This window comes from Ursus arctos, unplaced genomic scaffold (genome assembly GCF_023065955.2).
Source record: "Ursus arctos isolate Adak ecotype North America unplaced genomic scaffold, UrsArc2.0 scaffold_23, whole genome shotgun sequence".
Taxonomy (NCBI): domain Eukaryota; kingdom Metazoa; phylum Chordata; class Mammalia; order Carnivora; family Ursidae; genus Ursus; species Ursus arctos.
In genome coordinates, this window is record NW_026622908.1 from 9,107,566 (window position 1) to 9,119,281 (window position 11,716).

The window sequence follows — 11,716 nt, forward strand, 5'->3', positions numbered from 1 at the left end:
TTATCTTTTTTTTTTTAAAATGTATTTATTTATTTTGGAGAGAGAGAGAGAGAGCAGGATGGGCAGAGGCAGAGGGAGAGAGAATCCCAAGGAGACTCCATGCTGAGTGCAGAGCCGGTGCAAGGCTCCATCCCATGGCCCTGAGATCATGACCAGAGCCGAAACCGACAGTCAGACAACCAACTGACTGCGCCACCCAGACGCCCCTGCCGTGAATCTTCTGACTTGGCATCTTTGCATGTGCTGTACCCTCGGCCTAGAATGTTGCATGTCTTTCTACTCAGTCTCCCCTCTGTTAAAAATCTCATCCTGGCCTGTCTTCAATGAAGCCTTCTCCGGTTGCCTTGCCGGAAGGTTGCCCCCGGAGCATTTTGTAAACACTTAAATAGTACATGTCACACGTAACACTTCCTCCCTAATGCCAATGTGACTGTGGGATGCGTGCGTGCATCCCCCCCATGGTCATTGTCTTAGCATGGTGCCTTGTACATAGTGGGCCCTTACTTGGCTGAATGAATGAACTAATGAAGAGGGGAAACTAAATGGGAAGAAATAAGCCACTTTTTGGGTGTTTACTGTGTGTTAGATAGTGTTGCTAGTACTTTTACAGGTAATAATAATTCCTTTAATCCTTGTATCTACCCCAAAAGATAGGTGATACTATTGTCCCCATGACAGAGATGAGGAAGCCAGGGCCCAATGAGCTGAACTGACTTGTCAAAGAATTAATGATAGACCCAGGATTCAAATTCACGCAGTCTGTCTCCAGAACCTCGGCTCTCACGATGGCTACCGCTCCATGAACGGTCCTGACCCTGACAGGTTCACTCATCTAGGAGTTACTTCACAGACTTAAAGATTTATCATATGTGACAGGTTCAGGAGATCTGAGGACGGTTAGGATCCAGGCTTCCTTTTCTATGACAGTACACGAAGCCTTGCCCACCTCAGCAAAGTGCATTGGGCCAGTTGGCGAGCCAATAGAACCAGTCCCAGGTGCTGGAGTTCCCCGGGTGACAAGTGCTATGTAAAAATGAAGGATGTGTTTCATGTTCTAGGAAACGTGGTAACTTGATTACACAGTTGTCAGACTACGGGCCTGGGGCTCCTCGAACACTCCACCTTAGGCGTGAGATGATTACTTGGTTAATAACCCTGATGGGCCTAGTGCACTTACCCTATGTTTATCACTCCTGTCTCATCATCAACTTCTATATTTTCCTTAACTTTACAACTCAATCTGTGTACCAGAGTGAGTGCAAACCCATATTTATCTAATTTAGTGAATATTTGCATGTGCTGAATTAGACTCACATGTTGTGTGATCAGTGTCCTTGGCTAATTGCATAATTCCCTTTGCATTTAATTGTCAGATGGCATCCTTTTTGTGTACGTGTGTGTGTGTGTGTGTGTGTGTGTGTGTGTGTGTCTATGGTTCGCTGCCTGTTGGGAGCTGCATGTGGAATCGTGGGCTGAGGCACCTGCCACGACCGAACCAAAGGCCTTCGAGAGCTAGGAGAAAGTGCCTTCCTTGCTTACAGGTGCTGAAACAAGGCCCAAGAAAGCGAAGGGACTCCTATCCAGCTAGCTCAGTCCTGAGGAGTCCTGAAGGCGCGAAAGGATGAATACTTCTGCAAAGGATATCCCCCCGAGCCATTCCAGTGTAGAAATGCCATGAATAATTCAAGCCAGTCTTGACAATTAGCATGGAACTTGAGTCTGGACAAGATTAGGCCAGGCCTACAAGAAGTCAAGTTTCTGGCAAGGAAGAATCTTAGGATATTCTGAAGTTATAGCCCTTAGCAATTGTTTTTCAGCTCTGGGCTGCTTCTTGCCGGCGCGTGTTTCATTGTAAGGAAGGTGGGCTAACCTCCTTTCCCTTCCTTCTGCCTCTTTTTATAAGATTTTTTATTCTTCTATAAAGCTAGCCCAGAAAAGAGTGGAAGATCCGCCCAGGCATTAGGGATTCGCATAGAAAGGGTCAGACTATTAGAGCTGAGTGGGGACTCTGAGATCTGGAGATCTGGTCTACGGATCTGGCTCTCCAGGCTGTATTTAAAGTCACAGCATTGGCTGGTGGCCGTTCTGGGACTCAAGTCTGTGTCTCTTCACTCAGAGTTCGGGTTTTCCTCATCACAGCACTCTGCTAAGGAAGGCACCAAGAGGACAAGGTGTGCCTTGACACCTCACACTTTCCTCCCTCCCTCAGCACCTTTACATCCTGCCTGGGAGTGCTAAGCCTGGGGTGTAGGGAGGCAGAGGCTCAGATCTTCATTTTGGCTGGGGTGAAAGGACTAGGGAAGAGGGTCCCCCAGTGGAGAAGGATTGCCCTGCTCCCCATTGTGGAGATTCCGAACTCAGAGAGGATTTAAGAGAACACAGTGGAGCCCAACACAGTGTTGGTCCAGAGCAGGAAATCTGCCAATATTTGCAGAATGAGCGTGTGCACTGGCCCGGGGATGAGGATGGGGTGAGGCTAGAAAGGTAAGAGGAGGCTAGCTATTGCTACCTGCAGTTTCTTTGCTTGGAAGGCAGAGAAAATCATGAGAGGCTTGTCACAGCGGACTTCCTGTCCTCACCTGCCCAGGAAGAAAGACCTGGTCGTTCCTATGGAACCACCGAGAATCATCAGGGCTGGAAAGCAGAGTCCAGGGGTGCTCTCAGAAAGAAGAGGAGAACGGCCACTGACCACTGTCAAATCTTCTGAACTTGGAAACCTTCCCACTGTGGCTGGGAGCACTGGGAATGCCCCTGCTCTCTGAGCCCCCAGTGGCCACGGCACTGTGACCACTACCCTGGCACCTGCCACCCTCTATCAGATAGACCCTCTCTATCTCCCGACCCCCGTCACTGTGTCTAGGCAACAGTAGGTGCTCAGTAAATGTATATTGAATGAACGAACGCATGGATTGTACACTGTTGAAACGTGCGGCTCTCATCAAGTTGGCAGGGAGAGAGAACGTATGGAAGTGCCAAAGGACTATGAAAAACATTTTACTAGCCTGTAGAGATGGGCCAGAGCAGTGAGATTAAATTTACCTGGTGCAAATGTAATACAAAGTCTCCATGTAGTTTCAAAAGGTCGATTGCCCAAACAAAGAGTGGTATATGGGGCGAAGCCCAGATTTTAAGAAGCCAGCAGGGGGTAGGTCTTGGTGGGCCATAAGCTCCACGTGATTAAGATGGTGATGTAACTGCTAAAATGGGATTGGATTCCATAAGGTGAAGCTGGATCCAGACCAATGCAGGCGGCGCTCCCCGTAGTTTCTGAGCTCACTCAGGGCACTTCTCGGGTATAGTGACCATGTGGGGTTTTATTAACAGCCACGCTTTAACCTAGATCCAGTGCTTTAGTTTACATAGTGTTTTCCCAGGCATGATCTCATTACACTGTCCTAATGAGACAGTTTGTATACTGGCAAGGGCAAGCCGACATGCTCAAGGTCACCCAGCTAGCGAGTGGCAGAGCCCAGCCTTCTGACCCCTTGTCCACACTCTTTCCGCTGACCACACCGCCTTTATGCAGGCCAGAGCCCTACTGTGCAGCATCTAAAAGCAGGACCAGCGTGACGCTTGTCAAGTGCTGTCACCAGTGGACACTCGGGTGGGCACCTCGCTATCAGACAGCCCGACAGCGATCTCAGAAACTGCCTGTCCTAACTCAGGAGGGCTTTGACGGGCCAGCTCACACCCGCAGGCGCAGAACCCTGGCCTGTTTCACAACTGCTACCAGACAAACCACCATCACCTCACCTCTGAGTGAGCCCAGAAGAGGACAAATCTCCGTCCTTAGCTTGCCAGGTTCTGCGGAAAGGATTTGTGAGCTGGCCTGCCAAGGAGGAAGAGGAAAGGGCAAAGAGCTGACATCTGTCGGATGTCTATTAAGTGTCTGACTCAAGACATTTCACATGTATTTGTTTCCTGTTGTTAACGCAGTACCTGTTTCTGTAGCCTCACTGCTCACCCTGGTCACCATTTGACTCCTCCACCCCCTGCCGCTGGGTTGTCATAATAATCCCTCACATTCATCTGGTCTCCCCCAATGGTTATCCACTTTCCCAAAAAAGCCCATGAAGAAGGAAAAAAAAAAAAAAAAACAAACAACCCTGCATGCTGTCACTTAAACGTGAAATCTAAAGAAGTCAGATATATAGAAGCAGCATCGTAGAACCGCGGGTCACGAGGGCCAGGAGGTGGGGGAAACGGTCAAAGAGCACAAAGTTGCAGTAATGCAGGATGACTGGTCTAGATACCTAATGTACAGCATGGTGGCTATTCTTAGTGAGACTCTTCAATACTGGAAATATGCTGAGAGTAGACTGCAGGTGCTCTCATCACTGAAAGGTAACTGTGTGAAGAGATACGCTAATCAGTTTGAGTAGTAATCATTTCACTACGTATTCATATATATGTATATCAAATAATCATTTTTATTAAAAACAAAGCAAAACAAAGAGATGGGTAGGGCAGAGATTACTCCCTTGTTTCATAGTGATGCAGAAGAATACCCTTCGGTCCTTTCGTGTGTCCGTCTGTCCATTCATCCAGCCTTTCATTCATTCTTTAACAAATATTTATTAACTTACTCCTCTGTGCTGGGAACTGTGAAATACATCAGAGAAGAAAAGATTTCTGGGAAACTCTTGGGGGAGATACAAACTTATACAAGGAAAGGGGGTATCAAATGTGGGGCTTGTAAGTAGGGAGGCCATGATTTTACCCGAGACGGTGGTGGGATGTCATTGCAGACCGTGACCAGCAGGTGGCACTCCGGGTCCCAGGAGGCCCCCGGAGCTCTTTTCAGCCTTCACGCTTTCATTTTATATTCATTACTGTACTTAAAATCAAATTCTAAGTCATATCATTGAAAGACTGTGTTCAATTTGATTTTAATTCCATTTATTTGATGTTAATTGTTCCATGCTCTTCTAAAAATGGTCAAATTAAATCTAGTTGTGTCAGGGCTTTCTGGGTAAGTGAAAGACTTGTCCAGAAATTTAGACTCCTAAATAAATTAGCATCTCTACTGATTGATACTAGCTCCTGAAATCCTTTCGTAGGAAATGCTCATAAAAAGTTAATGCTGCTGGGAAAATATCTGGAAGGATACCCTTCAAGATGTTGCTTGTGCAGTCTCCCAGTGGTGAGAATACACACTTTTTTTTCTCTTAGATTTGTCTGTACTTTATTCATTTTTAACAGTGAGCATGTATTATTATTATGTTTTTAGTTTTTCATTGACATATAACCTACAAATGGAAAAGTGTGCAAATCTCAACCGAATACCTTGGATTTATATATTTACACATGTGTGTAACTTCACCAAGATTAAGATATACATTACCAAAATCCCCCAAATTCCCTCGTGTCCCTTCCTAGTCACCCCGTATCCCTCCCCCCCCAGGAATCATTATTCTGTCCCCATAGGTTGGTTTTTCCTATTTTGGAACTTCATATATATGGAGTTATACAGGATTTCCTCTTGTATCTGGACTCTTGTTCAATATTATTTAAGACAATGTGTACAAATACCCCAAAACTCACTGATATGCTTGTTGAGTGTAGCAGAAACCTGCTCTTTTTCACTGTGGTGTAGTGTTCCACTGTGTGAATGTATTGCAGGTATGCGTTTCTATAATCAGAAAAGATTTAGTAAAAATAATCAAATATAGTCATGAAAGCTGCTTTTTTGCTGGAGGTGAGAGAGATTTTTCAACTGCAAGAGGATTCTCGGAGTATGTGGATTTAGACAGCGGGCATTGGCTTGGGCACAGAAGCACAGGGTCTTTGAGAGAGAATGAGGAGTGAGCTGATTTTGGATAGGCTGGTGGTGGCCCTCCCACTGGTTGTGTGCCCTAGGGGCAAGCCTTATAAGTCAGTGTGTTCGCACTGAGCGCCAGTCTCCTTGTCTGCAAATGTGTAGCATTACCAGACTGAGAAGAAAAAAAGAAAGGAAAAACCCAGAGCATCTAGTTAAACTTGAATTTCAGATAACGATGAGTAATTTCTTAGTGTAAGTATGTCCTGAGTATTGCATGGGACACACTTATCCTAAAGAATTGCTCATCGTTCATTTGCAATTCAAATATAACCATATTTTAACTGGCAACCCTGAAAGGAGATGTAGTAATAATCCCTGCTTACAAGATAACACAATTGTTTGTGAGAAAGTGTTCATCATAGGCAAAAGAGTACCTACAAATGAAAGAAACCAGAAGGGTCAGAAAGGCAGAGAGGAGGCCCCTAGGTTTGGCGCTGGGTCTGTAAGCCCCCAGCAGGACAGGGAGCTGAACTCTCTCACCCACCAGCAGCCCCCCAGGGCCCTGCCTGATGCCTGACTCTGAGAAGGAGACACATAAATCTCATCTGGGAAATTACTGAGTGGATTTGGTTTCCAGCTCCTGCACTTACTTGATTTTGACCTTAGGTAAGCTATATTTTACCACTCTGTGGTTCTGTGTTCTTATTGCATTCATTCAACAAATCCCTCAGGGAGCCTAACTCTGCCAGGTACCGGGGAGAAACCCGATGAACTGAGAGGTTTGTGCCCTTCTGGATTTTGTCTTATAAAAGGGAAGAGAGAAACTGGTAAACAAATAGACAAAGAGACAACTTTCGATGGTGATGGAGTGAAACAGGGCATGGTGACTGGAAGGGTCAGAGGTGCTATCTAGACGAGGTGTTGCGGAGGGCCGTTCTGAGGAAGTGATACTGAGCAGAGACCCCAAGGCTACTGACGAGTCAACCTGGTGAGGAACCCAGGGAAGCAGTGTCCTGGCCAGAGGGAAAAGCAGGTTTTCTTATCTGAAGATGGGGGGGGGGGGGGGCGGGCAGAAAACCTACATCCCGCCTCCCAGACGTGAAAGGGGTCAAATGACTGAAAGTTGATTGGTGAAATTATCAAGTTCCGTGCAGGTGAAAGAGATTGTGAACTTTTCTCATGGAGCCTCAACCCCAGTCCCCAGATCACCTGGAAAGTCAGGAATATCCAATTCTTTTGGTGTAGCGCAGAGCTAGTCAAGAGTCCTGTCTGGACCAAAGCGTTTTTACCAGCTGTGTGAGATATTAAAACTTTGTTTTATTTTAAAATGTTTAAAAACTTTGATATTGTTTAAATTGTTTAAAAACTTTGATATTGTCATGACATCGAAGCACATATGGTATTTTATAATTTTTTTCCCATTTCATTTTTCTATTATCACCCAACTGGCCCCTCCCCACCAGGTACCTTGAGAAGCATTGGCATAGAAGCTATAGAATCAGAAAAATCTGGGATTTATCGTAGCTCAATCTCTTTCTAGCTGGTTGACCTTAATTAAATAGTGTAGTCTCCCTGTGCCTTGGTGCCTTCACCAATAAAATGGGCATAACTCATCTTTATCCATTCATCTGTTGATGGACATCTGGGCTCTTTCCATAGTTTGGCTTTTGTGGACATTGCTGCTATAAACACTGGAGTGCGGGTGTCCTTTGAATACTGTGTTTGTATCCTTTGGATAAAGACCTAGTAGTGTAATTGCTGGGTTGTAGGGTAGCTCTATTTTTAACTTTTTGAGGAACCTCCATACTGTTTTCCAGAGTGGCTGCACCAGCCTGAATTCCTACCAACAGTATAAGACAGTTCCCCTTTCTCCACATCCTCACCAACATCTGTTGTTTCCTGAGTTGTTAATTTTAGCCATTCTGGCAGGTGTGAGGTGGTCTCATTGTGGTTTTGATTTGTATTTCCCTGATGCCAAGTGATGTTGAGCAATTTTTTATGTGTCTGTTGGCCATCTGTCTGTTTTCTTTGGAGAAATGTCTGTTCATGTCTTCTGCCCGTTTCTTGACTGGATTTTTTGGGTTTTGGGTGTTGAGTTTGATAAGTTCTTTATAGATTTTGAGTACTAGCCCTTTATCTGATATGTCATTTGTGAATATCTTCTTCCATTCTGTAGGTTGCCTTTTAGTTGTGTTGATTGTTTCCTTTGCTGTGCAAAAGCTTTTTATCCCGATGAAGTCCCAGTAGTTCATTTTTGCTTTTGTTTCCCTTGCCTTTGGAGACGTGTCTAGCAAGAAGTTGCTGAGGCCGAGGTCAAAGAGGTTGCGTTACTCAGCCATCAAAAAGAATGAAACCTTGCCATTTGCAATGATGTGGATGGAACTAGAGGGTATTATGCTAAGTGAAGTGAGTCAGTCAGAGATAGACAAATACCACATGATTTCATGCATGTGGAATTTAAGAAACAAAACAGATGAACATAGGAGAAGAGAGGGAAAAAAAATAAGATAAAAACAGAGAGGGAGGCAAACCATTAGAGACTCTTAACTCTAGGAAACAAACTGAGGGTTGCTGGAGGGGAGGTGGGTGGGGGGATAGGGTAACTGGGTGATGGGCTTTAAGGAGGGCACTTGATGTTATGAGCACTGGGTGTTATATGCAACTGATGAATCACTAAATTCTACCCCTGAAACTAGTAATACTTGATATGTTAACTAAATTGAATTTAAATAAAAATTTTTAAAAACTGGGCTGCCTGCGTGGTACAGTTGCCCATCATGTGTATTCCCAGTGAGGTGGAACAAGGTGATGTTCCGCCTTGTTGTTTCAGTTACACTGCAAACAAGTATCCATTTGCAGTCTACTTAGGGCTCTGTTTTTTGCATTTTTGTGCTTTTTGTTGGTGATTTTGCTGCTTAAAATGTGTCTTCAGTAAATGGTGTTGGGAAAACTGGACAACCTCATGCAAAAAATTGAAACTAGACCACTTTCTTCCACATACACAAAAATGAACTCAAAATGGATAAAGACCTGAATGTAAGACTTGAACCCATAAAACTCTTAGAAGAAAACGCAGGTGGTAAGCTCACTGACATTGGTCTTGGTGAAGATTTTTTGAATCTGACACCAAAAGCAAAAGCAATGAATGCATACATAAATCAGTGGGACTGCATCAGACTAAAAAGCTTCTACACAGCAAAGGAAACAATCAACGAAATGAAAAATCAACCTCCTGAATAGGAAAAGATATTTGCAAATCATATATCTGATAAAGGGCTAATATTAAAAAAAAAAATAAGGAACTCCAACTCAATAGCAAAAAGAAAAAAAAACAATCTTATTAAAAAATGGACAGAAGATCTGAGTAGACATTTTTCCAAAGAAGACGTACCATTGGCCAACAGGTACATAGATGATGAACATCGCTCATCACCAGGGAAATGCAAATCAAACCAAAATCAGATACCACCTCACACCTGCCAGAATGGGTAGAATCAAAAAGACAAGAGATAACAAATGTTGACGAGGATGTGGAGAAAAGGCAACCCTCCTGCACTGTTGGTCGGAGTGCAAACTGGTGCAGCCACCACGGAAAACAGTATGGAAGTTCCTCAAAATGAAAACAGAACTACCCTATGATGCAGAAATTCCACTTCCGGGTATTTTTTTGTTCAAAGAAAATGAAAACAACTCAAAAAGATACTTGGACCCCGATGTTTATTGCAACAGTATTTACAATAGCCAAGATATGGAAACAAACTCAGTATTTATTGATGGACGAGTGGATAAAGAAATTGTGTGCATATAAGTAGAATATTATCCAGCCACAAAAAAAAATGAAATCCTGCCGTTTGTTACAACGTGGACAGCGCTCAAGGGCACCATGCTAAGTGAATAGGTCAGACAGAGGGAGACAAATGCCACATGATCCCTTATGTGTGGAATCTGAAAAAAAACCCAACCCCCAAACCAAGCTCATAGACACAGAGAACAGGGGGGTGGTTGCCAGAGCGTGGGGGTGGGAGAAATGGGTGAAGGGGGTCAAAAGGTTGAAAGGAAAAACAAATTATATCTGTTTTACATAATATAATTAGAGAACAGAGACTATCTTATATTGAAACAGCAGTTCTTCAAAAAGATGCAAATATTAAAAATTGATTTCTCAACCATCAGTCTTCTCTCCCTAATCCTTCCTTTGTGATTTCTGAACTATATTTCTAAGGGATAAATATGATCACATTATTGACTCAGTTTAAAATCCTTCATTTATTTCCAGTGGTTTTAAAGACGAAGGGTTTTGTTGAGCCAGTGAATCCGACCTACTAATCTCAGCGGCTTCATCGCCTTTACTCCCCTCACCTTGTGCGTTCCACAAACCAAGGACTGTTGGAGGGGGTCACGCTTGCAAAGTGCCCATAGCTTTATCCCCATTATCCTGAAAGCTCTTCGAGGATGGGCCTTACAAAAGCCTAGCATTAGATGGGAAGAAAAGTAGCAATGACTAATACAGAAAGTTGAAGCATTTCTATGCCATTTTCCTAATGTATTTTTTAAAAATTAACAAGAGAAATAGTTGTCAAATAGAAAGTGTCATAGTTTCGGTGTTAAAACTACCTTAATGGACACTACAGTTAGGAATACCGTATCGTATATTTGAAAGTAGCGAAGAGAGTAGATCCTGAAAGTTCTCATGAAGAGAAAAAAAATTGTAACTAGGTGTGGTGATGGAGGTTACTTTGACTTCGCATTTTGCGGTGTATACGATGGTGATCATTTTGCAATGCATACAAATTTTGAAACGTGTACACCTGAAACTAACACAATGTTCTATGTCAGTTATAGTTCAATAAAACTTTGTTTACATTTTTAGACAAAAATGAGAAGCACCCCCCCCAAATCTTCCACTGATCTCAACTGAAGTGAGTAGTACTGAAAATGTGCCTTCTGGTGATGAGAAGAGACGCCAGCAACACAACAACAGCACCACATGTCCTTCAAGCACAGTCCGGAAGTGCTGGCTAGTGTTTCTAAGCACGAGAAGGCTGTGATGTGCCTTACGGAGAAAAGTCCTGTGTTCGATAAGCTTTGCTCAGGCCGGGGTGCAGTGCAGGCTGGGGGTTCAGGAGTTAATGGGTCCACAATAGACAGTAGATTGAGTAGGGTGTCTTTAAAGAGAAACACAGGTGAAACGAGGTATGTATTGATTGGTGGACAAAACTGCTGGGGCGAGAGGCTCACAGTAGTCTAACTTGTCCTTCCCCTAGGAACAGTGCTTCAGTATTCGCTAATTCAGCGTTTGTGGTGACTTCACGAAATGTAACCTTCCAGAGAAGCGCAATCCGTGTGCACTGTTACTAGCAGAGTGTGAGAATGCACGGGCTACGCCACATCTGGCAGCACTGGATTTTATCATTTAAAAAAATCGTGTCTGGGGCCGCCGGGTGGCTCTGTCAGTTAAGTGTCTGCCTTCAGCTCAGGTCATGATCCCGGGGTCCTGGATCGAGCCCCATGTCGGGCTCTCTGCTCAGTGGAGAGTCTGCTTCTCCCTCTCCTTCTGCCCCACCCCCTGCCCCGTGCTTGTGTTCTCTCTCCCTGACAAATAAATAAATACAATCTAAAAAACATTAAAAAATAAAAAAATCTTTTCTGATTTGATGGGTGAAAAGGGTACCTAATTCTAATTTGTTTCTTTGTTTTTGTTGTTGTTGCTGTTTGTACATCTGGTGAGGTGGAAGGTGTCTCCTTACTCTTTAACATCCCTTTGTCACTGTCACACTTCAGTACACATCTCCTCGTGTCCTTTGTGAGAGGAAGGATGGAGGTGGCTCCTGGCCATCCCAATAGCAGGAAGCCCGCACCAGGGCTGCACATGGCAAATTGTTTTATCACAAGGTTTTCTTCAGGTCAAGGGAAACCACAACTGACTGAGTCCCTGGCTTGCACACACGCTGTGCC

The 11,716-nt window shown here is 44.1% G+C and overlaps 1 long non-coding RNA gene across 2 annotated transcripts in view; it reads left to right on the top strand.

The window, feature by feature from the left end:
• LOC130544651 (uncharacterized) overlaps nt 1-11,358 on the top strand; it is a 29,626-nt gene extending 18,268 nt beyond the window's left edge. The window contains exon 4 of one of the 2 annotated variants that reach the window (XR_008961081.1): nt 10,632-11,358. This is a non-coding gene — a long non-coding RNA (uncharacterized LOC130544651). The remainder of the gene's footprint in view (nt 1-10,631) is intronic. The other variant, XR_008961080.1, reaches the window with a different exon arrangement.
• The last annotated feature ends 358 nt before the right edge of the window (nt 11,359-11,716 follow it).